Source organism: Phasianus colchicus, chromosome 2 (assembly GCF_987193195.1).
Source record: "Phasianus colchicus chromosome 2, bPhaCol1.hap1.1, whole genome shotgun sequence".
NCBI lineage: Eukaryota > Metazoa > Chordata > Aves > Galliformes > Phasianidae > Phasianus > Phasianus colchicus.
The window spans coordinates 30,832,951-30,853,908 of record NC_143437.1 but is presented as its reverse complement, the minus strand read 5'-3'; the positions used below and the strand labels follow the sequence as shown (position 1 = coordinate 30,853,908).

General features: G+C 46.5%; 1 protein-coding gene across 3 annotated transcripts in view; it reads left to right on the top strand.

Moving 5' to 3' along the window:
- The first annotated feature begins 5,223 nt into the window (after window positions 1-5,223).
- The window catches only part of TJAP1 (tight junction associated protein 1), a 37,653-nt gene continuing 21,918 nt past the window's right edge, over window positions 5,224-20,958 (top strand). The window contains exons 1-2 of one of the 3 annotated variants that reach the window (XM_031593525.2): window positions 5,224-5,355; window positions 6,226-6,299. The gene's annotated coding sequence lies outside the window, so the exon portion shown is untranslated. Of the gene's footprint in view, window positions 5,477-6,225; window positions 6,300-20,958 lie in introns of all 3 variants that reach the window. The other 2 variants (XM_090135237.1, XM_031593516.2) reach the window with 2 other exon arrangements.

Below are 20,958 nucleotides of genomic sequence, written 5' to 3'. Positions count from 1 at the left end.
CAGCCCTGTGGGGATGGAAAAGTCACACATTGTTGTGAGATATGGATTCCTTGAGCACAACTTAATTATTTCTCTCGAAGTCAGAAGAGAGCCACCAGAAAAAAAAAAAAAAAAAAAAAATATATATATATATATATATGCATATATTTGACTAATTAACTTCAAATACACTTGAAGAGGAAGGGAAAGAGACAGGTATATATGGAGGGTGGCTGGAGAAATAATGTTATCACCTTTAGCCTCCACAGCTCAAAAAACTGAGCCGTCTCCTTTCAGAAAGCCCCCACAAGTTCACTGTATAGGATCTTGTCTTGCCCTGTGATCTTCAGCTTCCCTTTTTGTATTCAACAGCCGCTGCCATGGCTGTCCCAGGGTACAGCCCTCAGGAGGTGCACCCCTTTTCCCTGCAACCTCCTGCTGCCAGGGGAGGTTGGGAAAGATCAGGCATGAAAGAGAAGCTGTCAGAGGATGTCTGCCAGGCCTTCCACTTCCTGGCACACACCATAGGGTGCCTTGAAGCCCACCTCCAGCCGTGCCCTGTCCTGTCCTCTTCCAGCTGGCAGCTCTAGCAGTAAAACCTCCCTATCTCACTGGGAGCACTCGAGCATTTAATGGGAGTCTATTGAAGAGAATGTTTGGAGCTTCTTCACAGCTCATTTCCAAGCTCGCTCCTGGGTGTTTGCAGAGGTTGGCGTATCTCCTGGGTGTTTGCAGAGAAACCTGTCAGGAGTCTGTTGCAGTGAATTTCAAGGTCATTTCATAAAGCTAGAGCCCATGCTTCGAAAGACTTGATCCCTGGGTGCAAAGAATGGGAGTCCGTAATTACCAGCCCTGGGGGGCATGGATGAAGGTTGGAGGGGGAGGCTAATTGCAGACTGACTGTCTCCTTGGCCTTCAACATCTCTCGTGGAGCAGGGAAGTGGTGTGCTCAGCCAAGCACCAAGCGTGTCCTAGGGAAAGGTAATTCCTCCCCAGCCTGCCTGAACCCGTCCCTATAAACATTGAGAGCTGTATTGGGAAGGCAACGCTGCAGAATTCACGAAAAAAAAAAAAAAAAAAAAGTCTCTCTGAGCTGGAGAAGCAAGCCAGGCATGCAGAAAGGCTCCTTAGGAGACAGCACACAGCCACGTGCCTCTTCCTGGAAGAGTCTGCAAGTTCCTGCTGTGCCCTCAGAGGCAAGCAAGGGCTGAGGGCCTGGATCCTTCCCGCAGTTTGTGCACCCCAGGGAGGTACTACCATCACCTCCCTGGTGTGGATGTGTGCACCATGTCCTCTCATGTATGGGTGGGTGCTCTGCCCCGTGCCATGTCAGGCCCTAGGCCTGCACCTCAACCCTACCTGCTGCCCCACACAGGCTCTGAGAGACATCCTCCTTCCCCTCCCCATACTTTTAGCGCAGTTCACTTCAAACCCTTTATTAGCATGACAAGCTAAACAAGTTTCAACAAAGGGGAATGGATTCAGAGGCTCTAGAGTTTGGATCTGAGGCTGACACCGTTACTCCAGCCTTTGCTCCCTGGTAGGGTTTTCTCTTGCACTCAAGCAGCTGCTCTTCCCCTCTGGCACGGGCACCATTTCTCTCTGCCCCTTCACCAGGCTAATTCTCTGTCATGAAAAGATGGCAGTTACTCAGCCTCCACTGCAGGGTACACCTGTGCTGGCACTGGCATCCCTTGAGGCAAAAAGGCTTTGCAGAAAGCGTTGGCTGGGTGAGCCGAGGTGAGGCCGCACTGCAGCCCTGAAGCCTCACATGGTGGGGGCTGGAGGCACTGTGCTGGGCACAGAGTGGGCAGCAGGCCCTGCTAGGTGGGTGAGCACAGTGTAGAGCCAGCAGTTGGCCGAGGAGCAGGGGGCTGCCACCGCCCAGTCACTGCACCCAGGAAGGGACACTGGGGACAAGAAGCAACAGCAGGCTGTGCTTTGTAATGGCTAGTTAGAAATGGCCAGTAGGGGTCACTGATATCTATTATTTTTTGTTTTATTTTTCAACATAGGTATATATAAATATAAGAAACATACACAGGAAGCAGTTGTAATGGGGAAGTGCATTCATCAGATGTACAGGTTAGGGAAAAGGGCCCTGACGTACATTTGAAATACCCATGTAAATTGTGCATCCCTCTCTGCTCAAAATTCGTGATGGCACAAAACCTCTGAGTTGACCAGGAGCCAGGGTCTCATGTGGGTGCTTCGCTGCTGTTGTTCTTCAGCCCTGCCTTCATCTTTATCCCATGTGTCCAGAGATGCTTTGAGAGAAATGTAAGAGGTTATGAGATCCAAACCCTGAGAGCAGGACATTGTGTCTGCTTCTCTGTCAGTACAGCACTCAATACAATTACATTCCATCTGCGATGGATGCCTTTAGGCAGTCCCGTAAGACAAACACAGCAGTTTTGGTTGGGTCAGCACAATTCTCTTCTTCAGCCATTGTTGCTGATGATCAAGTGTTTGTCCGTGAACAAATTCCAGGTGACTTTGGAGAGTCACACATTCACATAAAAATTTAGCCCCATTCTTATGTAGGAGAATTGATTGAATTCTATACTCGGGTATTGCAAGCAGCTAGTTTACCAGTGAGCTGTGTTTCTTTGGTAGGTACATTGTCCAGGCATGCTGGCAGGATGTCCAATTCTGCATCCACAGATGTGTTTGGCTATCCCAGGCTGGTTGTACTTTGCTGCACAGAAGTGAGTGCATCCTGAGGTCCCTTCGTTTCCTCCAAGCAGGAAGAAATGGGACTTCACACATCGCGCAGGCAGGGATCACCAAAGGATGGCCCAGTCCATTGTCTTCCCAGCTTGACCTGGGTTGGCAGAGAACCTGAGGAGACCAACACTGCCATGCCTTCTGGTGGGGAGTCATTATTTATGGTGTCTACTTCTTCACTATAGGCACTTCAGAGGGATTTGTCCCTCTGCAGGGTGGCACCTGCCCATCCAGGGGTTCCTTTTATAAAGTTACAGGGGTCTATATAAAGTGCTGCCAGTTGGAAAGTATTTTGAATAGATTCCTCCCTGCTCTTCATTAAGGGTCATAAATTCAACTGGTATTTGAAAGAATCTCAAATGTATTTCTAGGACTGTTTACTGAGACCTTCAGCATCCGCCAGAGGCCCCTTAAAATAAAGGGATTATTGGGAGTCAAGTGTTAAATTACCTGGTGCTTGTTAATTGAACTTCAGAGGCTTTAGTGAGCAACTGGCTCTCGCGGAGAACAAGACTTTGGCATGAATAGTGTTATATAAATGAATATAATACAATGTCATGCTTCCGCATTGTGTCACTTCTCTTGGCTCTGAGCAGTGGTGAGTCCATCTCACAAGCCATCCAGATACATGAAAAGGCAGTGTAGATGTGTGTGGAGGCAGAGAGGGAAGGGGATTGGCAGTCAAGGCTTTCTGGATTTGGGCAAAGGGTTTTCTTCATGCTCAGAGCAGGTGACTGGTCTCAAGCATCCTGAGTTCTGCTTTTGTCTCCCCTTAGCTATTTTGAAGAGAGTTGAGTTTATTAGAAGCATAACATACAGAGGCCATCTGAAAGCCCAGTTCTCTCCATCCAGCAGGGCCTATTTCACCTAAACTTCTAAAAAGATTGGAGGCCCTCTTCATAGACCCTCTGTCTTCGGTTCTCTATGATTCTGTGATCCTACTTTAAGAAAGGAAAGGACTCTAATCGCCGTTGCCATCAGTGCACACCCACGGAAACCTGAACAGCCCACAACTGTGAGCCCTCCAAGGCAGCAAGGCCCTGTGGAAATGGGAAACCTCATCAGCTATGAAAATTTCATCAGCTGGCGCTGCAGAAGCAAGAATCTGGAAGTGGGGAGCAGATGGGCAGCCTGGATTCTTGGAGCCATTGTCCTCCTGCTTGTTATCTGACTCCAGCACAGGGAGGGTTGGGAGAATTTATGGGGGCACAAGGACTGAAGGCTTTCTTGAAATATCCCTGCTGACGCGTGGCACGGTGCAGGCGGTACTTGCTGGGTGCACAGCAGACGGTTTTGCACAGTATTCCCAAGGTCATGAAGCAAGGCTCTGCTGAGCACCTGTCCTCTATTGTGTAAGAGAGGGCACCATGTGGGCAGGGCTTGCAGCACTCTGAACCTTTCACTACCTGATTGCAGACTTGAAGGCTGTGTACATGTGATACATTTGGGAATATCATCGAAATACTATCAGGACTTCTCTCAGCTGTTCCCATCTCTGCTGGACTTGGCTCAAATAACCACCACGTGGACATCAGCTCAGGAGATGTTTGTGAAAGAAACAGTGACAGGGCGGGAGACAGAGGACAGGCTTAGAGGGCAGTGGGAAAAAGATGTGTGTGAGCTCAGAATGGAACAAGTGGGACAATTTGGTTAAAATGTAAAATGTATTAGCTTGCTGAATCTTCAAGTGTAGAAAAATGAAGAGGATGAGTTTGCCAATAGAAATCAAAGTTCATGATCATAGCTGTGTGCAAATTTGACACCATCAGCCCCTCTTTAAGAGGCAGGCAGAAGTCCTCAGGACTTGTAGGTAGGTTTTTCTATTCAACTTTGGGATCTTTCTGGCCTTGCTGGCAGCACTGAGACTGTGGCCTCAGGGGCATTTGTGCCCCTCTACTCTGCCCTTGTGAAGCCCCATCTGAAGTGTCCAGGCCTGAAACCCCCAGCATAGCAAGGATATGGAGCTGCTGGAGCGGGTCCAGAGGAGCGTCATGAGGATGATCGGAGAGCTGAAGCACCTCTCCTATGAAGAAAGGCTGATGGAGTTGGGCTTGTTCAGCCTGAGGAAGGCTCTAAGGAGACCACATTGTGACCTTCCAGTACTTGAAGGGAGCATACAAGCAGGAGGAGGGCTGGCTTTTCATATGGCCTAACAGTGATAGGACAAGGGGGAATGGCTTTAAGCTAAAAAAGAGGAGATTTAGGTTGGTGTTATGAAGAAATTCTTTACTCAGAAGGTGGTGAGGCACTGGCACAGCTGCCCAGAGAAGCTGTGGTGCCCCATCCCTGGAGGCGCTCAAGTCCAGGTCGGATGGGGCCCTGGGCAACCCGAGCTGGTGGGCAGCAGTCCTGCCCACGGCAGGGGTTGGAACCAGATAACCTTTAAGGTCCCCCAGCCTAAGCCAGCCAATGACCCTACGCCACTGCCCCCCCCAGCACTTGGGATCTCCCGTCGCCCCCCGCCCGCTGGTAGCGCCCCGCCCGCCGCCCCTCTCCTCCGCCGGCCCGGTTTCCGCGCGGCGCGTTGCCGCGGTGACGGAGGGGACGCTCGGCCCCGCCCCTCCCGTGCTGCCCGATGACGCACCGCGCTGCGGCGTGGGGATTCCGCCGGATTACCCGGCGTGCCCCGCGGCAACATGGCGGCCTGAAGTGAGAGCGTGGGGCCGGGCCGAGCGGGGGCAAAGTTTGGGGCGGGCCCGAGGCGAGGTCGAACCGGGGCCGAACCGGTCGCAAAGTCACGGGAATCCCGGGTGGAAACGAGCCCGACCGGGTCAGAACCGGGACGGGACCACGGGGACGGGGAGCGGGAGCGGCGACCGGCTGGGGACCGAGCTCTGGCCCTGCCCGCGGGCCTCGCCGGCCTTCCCGGGCGGGGCGGCTGGGGGGGGGGGTCCCGGAGGCCGCCGCTTCCGCTCTGGGGGCTCTTCCTGCGGCTGGGAGATGGGTGGGCGCGGGGTGTGGGGGGGTGAGGAGCAGGATCCGTGCAGGGGTGCTGGACTAGGTGCTGCGAGGCAGAACCAGTGTGGGCCGGTGTGCATGTTTTAAGGAGTCACAGCATAACTGGCACAGTCAGAGCTGGGGTGGAGGAAGCGGCGCTCACCGTCTGCCAAGCCTGGGGGTCAGATGGGAAGTTATCTCCCAGCCTGGGTGTCCTCTCCACTACAAGGGGTGTTAGAGACAACTAACCCTACGGTGGAGTTAGAGAGCAGCCCCTGGAAACGTGAGAAGACTTTAAGGAAAAGATCTAAGCAAACAATAGTGACCTGCTTCTGGCTCAGATCTTAAACACACAGTATAGCGTGCAATGAAAGATTGAGTGTGGGTGGATTTTTAAATGGGCAGGATACTGCATTGGGAGGCAGTGGGGCACGCAAGTGATGTGCAGGTCTGGAAAGGCTGCAGATGACCTAGATCTGTGCGATGCCAAGTGGAGGCTGTCCACTGGAAGGAGTCATCTATTAAATACGGTTACTTTGTGCCAGAGAAGGCTTTTCAGAAGTGTTTGTTTGTGTTTTACAGATTCAGAGAAAGAAATGGGGAAAGTGTCAACTTAAGAAGAAGCAATGAATCTCTGTTGAAGCATCAGATAGCAGGTAAGAAAGCCAGGAATGAGCTGATGCTGAATTGAACCATGCTCTTCTTGTCCCTCTCCTTGAATTATTTGAGACTATGGATCCACATAACCTGAAAAACTGTCCTTCCCTATGGTGTTCTTTGCATCACTTTATACTTATGTTGCCTGAATGAAGAGGTCAGGTATGCAAATGAGATGGGTGTAACCCTGACAAATTCAAAAAGAGCCCCTGGGAAGGAAAGTTCAGTAGAAGAGGTAGGCTAGTGCCCTTTACATGCTATGTAAAAGAAAAAAAAAAAAAAAAAAGAACATATCTAGAGTCCCTTCTGTCAGTGTTGAAATAGTGACGTTCTCTGTGTAATGGCAAGAGGTCTGCTGAACTAGTCACAGTGAAATCCTTTCTGGAGATGTTGCCCTTGCAGTAATTGTGATGTGACAATTAAGTAATTCTAGAGACCCTCTGTTCTGTTAGGTTATTTCTTCTGCTGCGTTTTTCTTTCCACCCGTATTTTAACTAACTTTATCCCATGGTGGATAGTGCAGGTGTGCTGCTGGCCTCTTTGTACTCTTCTGAACTCATCATTGAGGTCTGGTTACAGGGGCAGCTATTTGATACCTACCTGCTTGGTCCTGTAAATTTTTCATCCCTTTCTCTTGTCAGATCACCTTTTTTTTTTTCCTTTTTTTTTGTTTTGGTTTTTTTTTGTTGGTTTTTTTTTCCTCTTGTAGGATCTTTGCAGAAAATATGTGTATCCCAACAGTACTTTACACGTGCTATGTTTCAGCTTCTGGATGGTAAATCAAAATTGAAGCTTCAAGGCTCTAGCTGTGGTATCAGAAGCTTTTGGCTTTTAATACCTTGCCAGTCACCCAGTACTCTTGAAACTGTGGAATTGCATTTCAGAAGGAGCAGCAGAGTTCAGAAGTGCAACTCGTGGCCATCTTCATCTTAATATGAAACAGGGCCTTGGGTCAGGAGGGGAAGTGTTGCATGCAAGGACCTGTTGTCTCTTCAAACCATCTTTTTGAACCAAAGATGACCTTGCATTCTTCTTCAGCATTCCAAGTAGTTTGTTGGCTGCTGATAAGTTACTTGCTTTGCAGCCTCCAAATCTGCCCTGTCCACATAGCCACGTGGCACAGTATTTAGGGAAAGCAGGAAATAAGTTATATCTTCACAAGAGGAGTAGTCTTTTGCAGGTTTGCCCCTTTTCTTCCCACAGAAAGACAAATAAAGTTGAGTTGGACAGTGGGTGTTTTCTGATCAGTGTGTTGGTGTGAAGAGTACCAGAGATGTCTTGGAGAAAAGATTTGTGGAAGCCAGTTGTGGCATATAAGTTGCTTGTTGGAAAAAAAAAAAAATCTAACTGTTTAAGTAATAGCGATATAAACTAGTTTCAGTAAATTGTGACTGTATTTTTTTTTTTTGGCAGTTTAATGTAGATTTAATGTTTGTGAGCTTTGGAAGCTGATGATTTTTCCAAAGGCGACCTCCCTGACCTGCTAGAAATGTCTGTTTTATGAAGATTCTGCTGCAAACCAGACTCTTGAGATTTCCATGTGTTCGTCACTTCTACAGCACAGTCCCAATAAATAAATCTGGAGGTTATGGCATTGTGAATTAATCACTTTGTGTCCTTGTTAACGGTTTTTACAGCACAGTGTGACAAGATTAATGTAGCAGTACTTAATAACCTTCTGCCTTTCATGTTACTGGTAGAAATGCTGCGTCAAGGAGCCTCCAACGAGTCTGACTGTGATACTGCTTGAGCGCAGGATTCCTCCACTAAGAAATGAGAATTGTACTTGATACCTTTTCGATGCTACTGCGCTCTTTTGACCAGTGTTATCGGGAATGGGAATTTTCATAATGAGCTGAGCAGACATCCTTGGCTGTTGGATTTGATTGATTCTTTGCAATTAAATTTAAGGTTCTGAAGCTCCCCTAACTTGAAAGTTTTGTTTGGGAGGATATCCACTTGACTGTGGGGAGAGTGAATGCTTTTGGCATTTGTGTTAGGTTGTGCCTCTTAAGTTACTAGTAACTGGATAAATATGGTCCTCCCTGAAGCCCATTTTACACAGGACTGCAAAGGAATGGCATGAATAATCTGTGCAAATGGGCTAATACCTTTGGGTGTAAAATTGTCTGTCACACTCTCCTACCAGTTCCAGTACCTGAAGGATTTTTATAAGCGTAGATCAACTGGGTCTGTAACTGAAATAGGAAGAATCTTACTTTTTAAAACTTCAAAACCTTAGAGGGGAATGATGAGCCTGTGGTGAGAATGCTAAACTGGGATGTAGAATACCTATTCTCTGCCAGAGATTGATTATGTGTGTTCACATAATTACTGATTCTTGCTTTTTGTTCTTTGATTGTAAAAATTAGTGCCCATCTTATTAAGCATTTTAGGAATAGTCCATAAATATCTCTAAGATGCTTGAATACTGTGATGCTAAATGTTTTAGTAAAGCATAGTAAGGAAAAAATTATAAAAAGAATATGCATAGCCATGACTTTAAAATGAAGTAGACCTTTTGTGATCTGTTGTCCTTCATGTTCTGCAGCATGATGAAATTGCGCTGAAGTCAGGCCTAGCCTTCTTTAAGACAAGTAAGCATTCTGAAATCCCCTTTCCTCTTTCCCCAGGAGCTGCTTCATTTTTTCCACATCTGGTAATGCCTTATCCAGATGAATGTTTGCAACTGAAACTCATATTTTCTTGTTTGTTTCCCTTGATTGTTCTAGACTCGGAAATTGCTCTCTTTGTTGCCAGGATGTTCATGTAAGGTCTTATTGCAAATGTGCTCGGGCAGAGAAGGCCGAGAGCAGAAGCTTGGAGGCTGTCTCATGTTTGGGATGACATAAGCCATCCTCTAGAGTGTCCTCTTGGGAGCTGTGCTTAGGAAGGAAATGGCGTGGAAGGCCGTGTAGGAGTGTGAGAACAGCATTGCAATGGTTGGAATGCAGGATAGGCATCGCTTGGGTGGGCTCAGTTTTCCTCTACTTTTCAGCAGTGCTGGGTGCCAAGTCTGAGGAAGACTGCTCTGCAGAGGTGAAGAAGCTGGAATGTGTTCTTCAGTTGAGGTGAATGCAATTCAGTAAAACTGATAGGCATCAAACTGAATAATGATTTTAAAGTATTTTCACATGATGTCTAATCTGTGCAAATTCACTACCACATAATAGCACTGAGGCTGAGAGCTCAGAAAAGATCAAGTACTTATATGAGTGGTAGTGTGTTCAGACTTGCTTTAGCTAAAGAGCTTGTCTTAGAAGGCATGTTTTTTTCAGACATAACTCAATCTCTAACAGGTAAAGGTTAGAAAAAAGGGCATTGCATTCTGTAATTGTCCACCAGACCTTCTTGGTGTCTTCTAAACCACCTAGTATTGGCTTGTGTCAGAGGTGAGGGATTGAATCACACTTACTATTTAGATTGCCTGCTAACCTTTCCTTTTGTGATAACCACATCTTAAAAAAAAGAAAAAAAAAAGGCACTACAGCTGCTATGATTAGAGCTGATGGTGGAGGATTTTAAGTGAGGCTCTTGGAACAGTTAGCACAGTCCATAGATGAAGACTGTCTTATTCGTGAATATGAAGGCATGTATGTATTGTTTCCTTACTCTTCAATGGTCAGGCATAGTGAGTTGTGTCTCTTGCCTTTGCTTCCAAGCAAGGAAAGCATGCGGAGTTTGGCCTTTCCACGTTGCAGTTTTATGATGGACTTTAATCCCAAAGACAGCTGAGGAGGTGGACTTTAAAGCTATTCAAGTAACATTCCGTATCTTGTGGCTTGAGCTTCACCTTACTGATGTTTGGGAAGGCACAGCTTGTGTTCTGTGCTCTTGTCCAATTTGGCTGGGATCCAGAGGCTCAGCAGTACTGCTTGGTCACGTAGGCATCAATTTGATTTGCTGGATAGACTAACAAAGGTAAGTGGTAGTGGTAAGATGGTATGTATAAGAGGTGCTTGCAATATCTTCCTAAATGCAAGGGGAACTCCTGGAGATAATTGCAGAGGGGGGGGGGGGGATTTTTAGAGCTAGGAGCAGGTCATGCAAACCCTAAGGTCTGTGTGTGGATACCCTCCTTATGGGCTGCTCTGGAACAGCACTGTGCTCTAGGGCACAACGTAGCCCTTTCGTGGCGGGTGTAAGGAGTTGCTGACTTTCACAGAAGGTGTGTGACACTGAGAGAATGAAGATTAAAAAGTGAAAAGGGTCAGGATTGGGAAATAAGGTTTTCTGTGGAGATGAGGCTGGTTTTTAGGTACCTCCCGCTAGTGGTGAGAGAGAGCTAGTTTAACTTTCTGATTTTTAGGGGTCAGCAAATTCAAAACTGAGAGTCTATGGCAATTGTTGTGTCTTTGGCTGACTTCTGTATTTGTATTTTGTCCGTGAGGTAAAGCTGGCTTTGGCACTGTTGTAGAAATCGTAACTGTGGGTTTTCTTACTCTTGTACTTAAAGACTCAGTTGTCTGGTTGCATTAATGTAACACCCGTGTGCAAATGGTTCTAGAATGAAAAGCGGCAGACGAGGTAGTTTCTCTCATATTGAGGAATCATACTTAGGCTCATAAAAAGCCTTAGGCAAATTTTACTTCGTAGCATTTGTATCGAGAGAACATAAGTTATTTTCCCAAGGCAATAATTAGGTAATTATTGTGGCAATAAGTTTTTTGACCATTATTTTAGCATATGCCACTCAGGGTAACTGAATTCAGACCTGGATATGTCTTGCTTCACAAGCTCTGTGCAATTCCCAAAGATGCCTTGCTTTGTTGTCTCCTGAATGAGATTTCATCGTACAGCTTCCTTGTTCATTAGCAAGGGCTCTGGTGCTGCCCAGTGGGAAGGTTAAAATATTCTCAAGAGGTGACTTGGAATCTGATTAATCTCACATGAGCAAAAAGTGATTGCAATTAATTATACTGTTTTGTTGTTCTGTGTTTTATTTCTTGTTTTTTCCTTCTTTAAGGCATCTTCCCCTTCCCATTTTACTGTATACGATTCATACCCAATGTATGGTGCGCAGAGTCCTGTCAAATGGGGGAAAAGAAAGCAATAGAAACAGTGGAATTGTTGTTTAATTTAGAGTTGTTAGAAGTCACCTTTCTTGAAAATGGACTTCAAGTTCAGATCCTACTTTTGAAGTGGTTTCATTTTTCTGAGCAGAAAGCATCTTATGCATCAAAGCATGCAAAATATACTTCTTGAACTTCTAGAATTAGATGTCTGAATATTGCTTGTGCTACAGTTATGTAAATCCTAGGAAACGCAAACTTTTATTGAGAAGAATTTTCTCAACTATTTGATCTGCAGATTTTCCTGGCAAATTCACTCTGTCAATAAACATTTGCATAGGCGGGCAGCCTACTTTCTCCTAGTTAGTTAGTAAGGATTGTTATTCTGGGGAAACTTCTCATACCAGGTCAGACTGATTCCTGAGAGCAAATCACCCTTTCTGGACTGTGTAATTTCTTCAGAATCAACTTTAAAGTGTATCTGTTTTTTCTTGATTTGGTTATGCCTTTGTAATAGGTTCCCAGGTGTATCTGGAATGGCTGTAACAGAATTCAGTGTCATGGAAGCTCCAGCTGGATGAGAAGAGCTGTATTACTGTGCAACTCTGGAGATGATTTACTGTCCGCCTGACAACTTGCAATATAAACATTAGTCCAAGCATGATCTTGTCCCAAAACCCCGCCTATGCAGGGAGCCAGGAGTCTTCCTGCCACGCGCCATAAATCGTTTACAGTTTGCTCATTCCCATGCATTTAAAAAACAGCTGTGCAGGGGGGATTAGCAGTTTGCAGAAGGCCCGTGCGGGGCTAAATTAGGGTCTCTTGCTCTGGTGGTGAATACTAGTAATGGAATAGCCGGAGTGCTTCTCTGCAGAGGAGGCAATTTACTCTGGGAAGGGGGGGGGGTCAGTGCTGGGGGTACAGCAGCAGGGGGGACAGTGCAGTATTGCAGTGCTCCAGTGGGAGCACAAGTGCCTGACTAGTGGTTGCCCAGCATGGTGAGGGATTGAAAAATCATTGTAAGTTGTGGGGGTTTTATTTTAGTTATATATTTATATATACAAAAACACACACAATAAATACAACTTATTTATCCAAAATGTGAGTAGACTACTTTTGTCTTTTAGGAGTTGAAGGGCTGTGGAGATTTGTTGTGTGTGTGTGTGTGTGAAGTGTGATTTCCCCTTTGTTAGCGCCTGGCAGCAGAATCTGATTCTGGGCAGCCATCTGGGGCTTCACAACTAACTTGCAGCTTTTAGGAGAAGTTTTACTGGGCCACTTGGATTTATTACAGCTTTGCAATTTCAGCTCCCATAGTCAGGCTATTGTGTTGTCTGTGCTAATTTAAATTACCTCCAGGAACTTTTAATGACTAACTTGTGTTTATGGTGAAACCTTCCATTTTTCCAAACCCTGAAAGCATGATCTGTTTCATAACTCTACAGATATTGATGCTGTTACATCAGTGCTGGGTATGTTGGAGCCTAGAGCCAGTTGGTGCCTTCAAGTTTTCTTATAATAAAGAGAATATTCAGATTCTGCTGTACTAATGAGGCTAGACAGTGGAGTTCAGATACCTCCTGCATGCTGCCTGGTGGACCAGCTGCTGAGTAATGCAGATATAAGTAGATTATTTTAGCTGGGTTGGCGTCTCCATCTACAAATCCCCTCTTGGGTGGGTTGAGTAAGAATCTGGGTGGAATGTGTCAGTGGGGCACCTCCTTCTAGCTGCGCTGGTGAAACACAAGTGCTTCCAGGCTGTACCATAAGCATCCACAGGGCAGAGAAAATAGGCTCTGGGTAAAACAGAGAACTTGTTTCCAAGATGAAAACAGTTAGGTTCTTACTGTTTTGTTGAGGCTGCTGCTCAGACATCCCTCTGAAATAGAATATTCTCCTGGAGCCTCTGCTTTGCTCTCTTCTGTCACTGATTTGGGGAGAGCAGCTGGAGGGGTTCATACTAGGCTTGCCTGAGCCAAGGAGTTTCCTCCTTTTTGTTTTTCTAGTGCATTTTGGTGAAAGGCTGTACAGTCAGTTTGGTTCTTTGTGCCGTGCTGAGATGGAGGCCAGATAGTACCACATATGTTTGTGGCTGTTTATGTGGGCATTTGAGATGTGGAAGGCACCTGCTAATGGGCGGTAGGTCATTTCATGTCAGATTGGCTAAGTTTCCATCAAGCTGGTTCTTTGTTGCAGCAATGCATATGGACTGTGTATGTTTGGGGATCCCTATTACCTACCTCAGATACAGAGGATTTTCCTCCTCTTTGCTGCCTCCTCACTGCCCACAAGAAAAGAAATTGTGTGTTTCAGGAGAGCTCTTAACCCAGAGATGGAATCAGGTGCTTTGCTCTTGCTTATGCAGGCTTTCCAGATATACATGTTGTTAGAGAGGGGCGTGGGTACCTGATTGTCTTGCAAGCTTTCCCTCCTCGTTGCTGTTTTTGATGCAGCTGTTGGAATTCACCTTTCTCTTTTCCTGGGAACTGGTGTGAAGGAATTGCCATCACTCAGAGCAAAGCTCAATCTGCTTGCCTCAAGGCCTTACCCCCTCCAGATGAGGACTTTGCCCAGCTTCCAAAGGCAGAAGGTTGTTTGTTGTCCTGTGTTACCTGAATCTCCTGGGTTAGGTCTGAAGGGAACGGTTCAGGGCAGTGGAAATAGCAACTCAGAGATGCTGGAATAGGGGAGGGGAGGAAAGGATGGAGTTAGCCATACGGTTAGCTTATCCTTCCCACACCCTTCTTTTTTCTCTTTCCTCACCTGCCCAGCTGTGCAGTAGGTTAGCAGTACGTGTCTGTTCTTATTCTTATGAAAGTAGACTTTGTTCTCTGAAGACTGCTAATCATGCCCCATGGGGGTGTAATCAGTTATAAGGTATTTAATACGGTGCAGGCGGGAACAGGCCGCCTGGCTGGGCTGGCAGATTGCAACACTACAATTATAAAGGGCCCCTTTCCCCCACTCACCCGCCTACTGGTGGCAGGATGAGGGCTGTATCTTAAAACAGCTTTTAGTCTATGAAAAATAGAGGTGTAGTGGGGGTGGGGAGAGGAGAGGCTGAGGAGGCAGCTCCTATTCCAGGAACTGGGCAGATGGAAGCACTGTGAATGCTGAGGCCGTGGCCGGTTGTGCTGTTGAGACTTGTGGGCATTTGGGTGCAGTCACATTGAAGTGCATTGCACGGGGCTGGCCCTTGGCAGCCTGTGGAGCAGCAGGGGCTTCCGTCCTCTCTGCTTTGGGTTTTCTTGTGGTGGTTGGGGTTGGAGAGGTATGGAGCGGTTAGAACTGGAGAAGCCCTTTCTCCAGCATAGAGTGATTTAGACACCTAATCTGTTTGGGTGCTTTTGTACATCCTGCCAGGCTTCTATTTATATCCATGGATATAAATCTATTGGTAAATCTAGCCTTTCATGCCTCTTTCTTCCAAAGGCTGTTGCTAGTGCAGCAGCCTACCTTCCTGGCTTGGAAGGGAATAGATGGTTTGAGGCATTGAAATTTAATGGGCATGGGAAAGTCTGTTGCACCTCATCTGGTCTGTTCTGGTTACCTAACACCAGCCCATTCCCCTCAGTGAAGGCTCTGAAGTGCATGCATGGAGTGTGGAGCAGCAGGGCCACAGCCTTAGAAACCATTCCTGCTCTGGCAGCTTGCTAGATGCGTTGGTGTGCCTCTGGAGCTTGTGGCCATGCTGACTTTTCTCCTTCCAGGTTCCTCAGAGATGATAGTATTTTAAGCCTTTATTGTTTGCTCTTGGAGCTCACTGGTGTTGTTTTGTGCAGTGACAGCACAGGACTCCCTCCCATGTGTGTGCTCTTCACTTCCTGGAAAGTAGAGGGGAATTTCTGTTCTGCTGTTCCAGCTTGTGTTGTATAGTTTCTGTCATTCTTTCCTTATGAAATCCTGCTCCTTTCTGGCATTCCTGTGCTTTGCTGAAGTTTAGAACCCTTTAGTAACTGAATTCTTCAGAAAGCTTTTTAGACTTTCAGGCACTGCCTCTGAAAAAGTGGTATTTTTTTTTTTCTGATGAAAGCATGGGGCCACTAACATAAGAGGTTCCCTATGCATTGAATTTTTGTACACAGTCTTTCTTCTCGTGTTTAAGTAACGTGTCAGTGCTGTTGGAGAGCAAGATAATGTGCAGTTACAATCAGATCTGTTTCTGGGCAGTGAGTACAGTACAGATAGGATGCAGAAGTGATCATATCCAGGAGAAAAGCTGCTTGACTTCAGATGGGGTGGTTTCCTGGGGAAGGATAAAAGTTTGGGCGTCTGGAGTGCTTGAAGGGGTCCAAAGTCAACCTCCTTTCAGCTCTGCCCCTCAAATCAGCAGGGCTTAGTGTTGCATTCTCCTTTTGCCTCATAGGAAAAGGCAGGGAAATTCCCTTCCCAGGCTACTGCGCAGCACTCTGTTCCTGCTCTGGAATGCAATTGCTTCCTGGCTGTGATGGTGGGTCCTCTCCCTGCAGTATGTGTGCCCAGTGGGTCCTTCTCTTGCCTTATGCTGTGTCTCTTGCCCGTGGCTTCAAGACACCTGGAGAGATTGAGAAGGCCCAGTGGAAGAGTTTGAAGCTGTTGTTGGGACCCTGGCAGTAGCAGGGCTGGCGTGCGTGGGGAGCGTGGCGGGTGTCAGCCTGGCGGGTGTGTGGGCTTGCTGCTTGTTTTCCTTCCCTGCCTGGTGAGGAATGCAATGTGTTTGCCTTCCTTGGCCTGTGGTTGCAGCCGCATTCCTGCACTGGGAGTCAGCACGGCGCGGCGTGCTGTTCATGCCCCCTGGCTACATGCTTTCAGCTCCACATCAAAGGTGTGTTTGGTGTGTAGCTTGTGCCATTCCTGGCCACACCTGGTGGCCTGCAGGCATGCAGGAGGTGGAGTCTGGCTGTGTTTGCAGATGGCATTCAGGGTTCAGACTTCTTGCTTGTGGAGAGGCTGGAGCTGAGTCCTTGCTAAACAACCCCAGGAATGCAGCGGGAGAGCTGAGCAGCACAGTCACTCCAGGGGCATGTCCTAGCAGCAATGTTTCCTTTATAGCTGCAGCAAAATAACTCATACTTGCTTCTCCAAAGAAACTGTTTGCTTGGGTGTGTTGTGGGGTTTAATTTACACCGCTAAGGCCAATTAAGGTTGGCTTGTCCCCCTGCAGCCTGTATGCTCTTGGCAGTCAGCAACGATTGAGTGGCTCGTGCCATCTAACTGCTTAGTACAAACTGTGCATGAGATGTCTTCCTGGAGACGGAATGGCCCCAGGATTTAAGCCAGGTAGGAACACTTCCCCCAGTCAGTGTAGTAGTGTTCCCACACAAATAAGTTATCACTAAACTGTCCCAGCTTCTGGACAAACCTCTTCTGACTAGTACTTCAGGGGAAGAGCACTGGAAGCTTGGTGAAGAACTGCAGATCAAGAAGCAGATGCATTATTTTCTGGTCCTTGCCGGATGTCTAAGAGAAACAGGCACTAAGATCTTGCATGTCCCTGTCTTACAGGCCACCCTAGTTCCATGTACATAAGTCTTTTGTTTGTCTGGCTCAGGGAAAAAATAGTCTCTCCGTTGGTGTCAGTGTGGGGATGGGTGCCTTGTAAACAAGGTTTGTGGGAAGAAAAGTGGAGCATTGTCTGTCCTGAGTAAACTCTGGGATGTTGGGCAGTTCAGTTCATTAACCAATTTGCTTTTATCTTAGAAACTTGTGGTCCCCCTTCTGATAATTTCTGGGAATCTTAGGTTCTCTGACCAGCCAATTGCTTCCGTATTAGAATTTGTCTTCTGAAGAAGACCTCCCTGCTGCCATCCTTAGACAGTAACAGGCATGAGAGAATGGACATTTGAAAGTGCTCTGGCTTTATAGCATAGTTTTTGGGTTTGGGCCATGGCTATAGTCCCTGGGTCAGTTGCTGTAGGCTGGTCCATGCTGCTTTTTTGTGAGGAGGATGTATCACTTTTCAAAGCAGGAACTCAATGATAGGTGATTAGGGACAGTCATATACCTTGTTGCAAAAGGTATATGTCTGTGACAGGATTGGAAATTATTTGCATTGGGCTCTCTTCTCCCTGATTTTATTTTTTCTTCCCTAAGTGTTTGATTTCATACCAGTTGCCACTGACTGACTCTACCTGACTTCGAGGACTCAGGTGTTGGGGAGAAAGTGTATTGCCTGAAACTGTTTTCCCTTCTCTATTCTGTGGTGCCAAACTCAACAATGTATCCTGTGGCAACATGAAGTGTAACAAAATATAAATAAGCTAAAACTGGATTATGTGGAAAGTTACTGATTGAACATTTAATTGTGTATAATCATTTGTGTTCCAGCTTTGTCATGCAACGTGGGCCGCAGCTGCAAAAATGAAGGTTTTAGGATTAAATATTCCTTCTGCTGCTACTTTCTGATTGCCAGGAAAGAAGTAAGGCTTTTACTTGCCTGTCAGTGAGTTTTAATATGTTGTGGAGAGAAAGTTGGTTTAACTTTACTGCTGGCCTTCGGGAACTTGTATGAATCCAGATCTCTGTGCTTGGATGTCCAGTCCCAAACACCCCTCTTCCAGGAAGGTGTGCTCCCCTGGCTGGAGTATTAACTTTCACCAAGTAGCTACATCTCCCCCTGGTGGGACAGAGAGCAGAAAGCAGAGCTGTGGTTAGACTGTGAAATAAAGGGAATTGTTCTGATCCTGGAGCACCTTGAGCCAACAGCAGATGTGATGCTTCTGCATTCGAGACATTCCATAGTCCAGAGTCACAGACTCTAGAGCCCAGCTCTTGTAGCTGCATGAAGCTGAAAACATGAGCCGACAGCTTGCTGTTGGCGCTGTACAAACACCTTCCCTTTGCAACATCTGCCTGGAAATACACTGGCATTTGTCCTCGCCCCTAGATGAGTGGTGACCTGCTAGCCTTTTGAGTGGTTTTGTCTGCTATCTGACCAAAAAAAAAAAAAAAAAGGTGTGTGGAGCATGACAGCTTGCTTTCTTTAGGACATCTGGGACCAACTGTCCTCTTTACTCAGAGCCCGTTAGAGCGTAGATGACCAGAGGTGTCTTTGCTTGCAGTTTGGCTGTTTCTTATTCCCAACTTGCTCTCTAAAGAGCTGTACAAAGCTTACTGATGGGGGGAGGCTGTAGAGGGGAGACCTGTGGAGGTGAAGAGCTTTTCTTTGCTGCTAAAAAGGAGGTGTTTTTTTTTTTTTCCATAATGATAATAAGAATGAACTTATGCAATCCCAGGGGATAAGAGTGGTATAGACCAGGTACTTCGGTTTTACAGGAGAAATGTCAGGCATGGGATGCAGTGCTAGTCTGGACAAGCTGATCTTGTGGTAAAACCTAAGTGCTTGGCCTTGGCTGCAATTGCCCCTTGGGAGGATTCATGCTCGTGATTACCTCCTGCTGAAGAGCCACGTTTGTCATTATTGCTAACGCCAGTGTTGAAGGAGCCAGTTGATGAGAGTGCTAACTGTGCCCTGAGGAGGAGTCATGTCTGAGAGAAGAGTCGAAGAAGCTACTTGGTCTGGGGTTGGATGTCTGTGGTGGTCCTCCCAAGGGAGGAAAGTTGAGCTTGGGGGTTTATCACAGCATGCATGGAAGGCTGATCAGAGCAGGCTCCTCTTGTGCCATCTGTGGGGTGAAGGGTGGAGGTATGGGTCCTAGCTGCCGCTGTTAGGATCCTGTTGGTATGAGGACTAGCTGGAACCCAGGTGAATGGGAGAAGGGGCATAGCCAGAGATGCATGCCTCATACAGGTCACCAGTGAAAGATGAGTGGGTGGATCTATTTGCTTTCCTAAACTGGATTAAACCATGTTGTATTTCTGTGACTGAACTTTCAGCATACAATCTTTCAGCAGTTCAGTGGTGCTGAAGGCTAAGAAATTCATTCAAAACAAATAAAAAAAAAAACTAAAACAGATGAGGCAAACTGAGGCAGATTAACTATGGGACCACACCACAAAAAAGAGAAGATGCTCCAGGCTTACGTTCTGCTTCAGGAACCGTGCTGCTCCGTTGTTTACAGAGCTGAGACAAGTTTTGTGCCTGTTCCTGCCCTTGGCTCAAGCTCTCTATCTGCTAGGCCCAAAGCATGTTTTTGAAAGCAGCCTCCTTTCCTTATTCGTGCACTGTGGCCTGTTGAGACTATGCTGCCAGCGTGTTGTAGGTGCAATGCTCCAACACTCCGAATCACTCCTGGCTGCATAGGCTAAGTGGAAATCCATGGGGAGTCCTTGCTGCAGTTTCTAGAGCTGTGACTTGGGTGAGCTGGGAGACATCCCTGTCTGACAGGATATGTGTTTTGTGAAGGTGTTGGCAGCACCATCACTCCTAACTTCTGGAGAAGGAAAGTGGTGGGATAGGAGCCTGCTGTGAACTGCTTCCTCTTTTCTTGCTGTGGTTAGGTAATTTTATTGCCCCACTACCTCTTCTGTTCCTCCCAATGTTACGCTGCTTTTCACTGCTAGCTCATAAAGACCTAATGCTTATTGCAGGTAAAGTAAGGCCCAGGCTGGTGGAGTGAAGAATGACCTACTGGTGTCCTCACATAGTGCTGGAGTCTGTAATTTTACTTCATTGTGCTGTCTGCTGCCTATATTCAGTGCTGCGGAGATCATAAAATATTTGTGCTAGATTTTCTGTGATAAATAGCACAAAGGATGGCTCAAGTTTCCATGGCAATGCATCTGAATGTGCTTCTGTGTCACTGAAGAAAGAGGGACTTTCAGTTGACTAAGGTTTAAAGGTTTTCCCTGAGAAAGGGGGATGGTGGTGAGATTGCATGTTAAGTGTTTGCCTGCCTTTGAATAGTACCTCTGCTCCTGACACATATTCTGGAGAAAGAGGGAGCTGACATTTGGCTAGTGGCAAAGGTGGACTGTGTTGTGCAAACTACAGCTGGACTCCTGGCCATGCTTAACTGTTTGACTACAGATGCAGCTGCATGATCACACAACAGTTAAGCCTGTACCATTCTCTGCCTCTCACATCTGACCATCTGCTAGGCAAAAGCTAATTAAACCAAAGTGATTCTTGCTAGGATTAAATCCTAGCAGCAGAGAAAATTGAGAATAGTACAAATATTGTTCTCCCACTACTCAATCAGGATTGCTGCTTTATTTGTAATTCAACTCACTGCTGTCAGGAAGGTGTTTAGCACGTGCAGGCTTTCCTTCTTTCTAGCCCAGATCACTTCTGGTTTAGGTGCAAGAAATAGGGCTTTGTCTTGCTGAATTTTCCTACATTTCCTTTTTTTATGACAGCTGAGGCTGTTCTCCAAACAAAATTTGTATGGAATTTCATGCAAATGCAGTGTGCAAGGCTCTTTTCTCTCCCACCGCTTCAGTTTCTTTACTTATTAATGGAAATTTCTATTGTCTTTTCTCAATGCATGCAAGTATGGTGAGCATGAATCTTGGTTTTGGTATTGGAGCCACGGGACCTCATAGCTGCTGGAAGCTACCGGTGTGAATCTGAAATTCATCTCCAAGTAGTTTATTGTGCAAATGTACCTGCAGCCCTCTGAGGGTTGGAATTTATATCTCGTAAAATCAAAAGTGTGGAAGTGTGGTTCCCTTAGCAACTGAACTGTCATATGTACCTACAGCCTGTGTTGCCATGTGTTCAGGGTTCAAAATAGCTCTTTTCAAAAAATAACAAATGAAGTGGCCT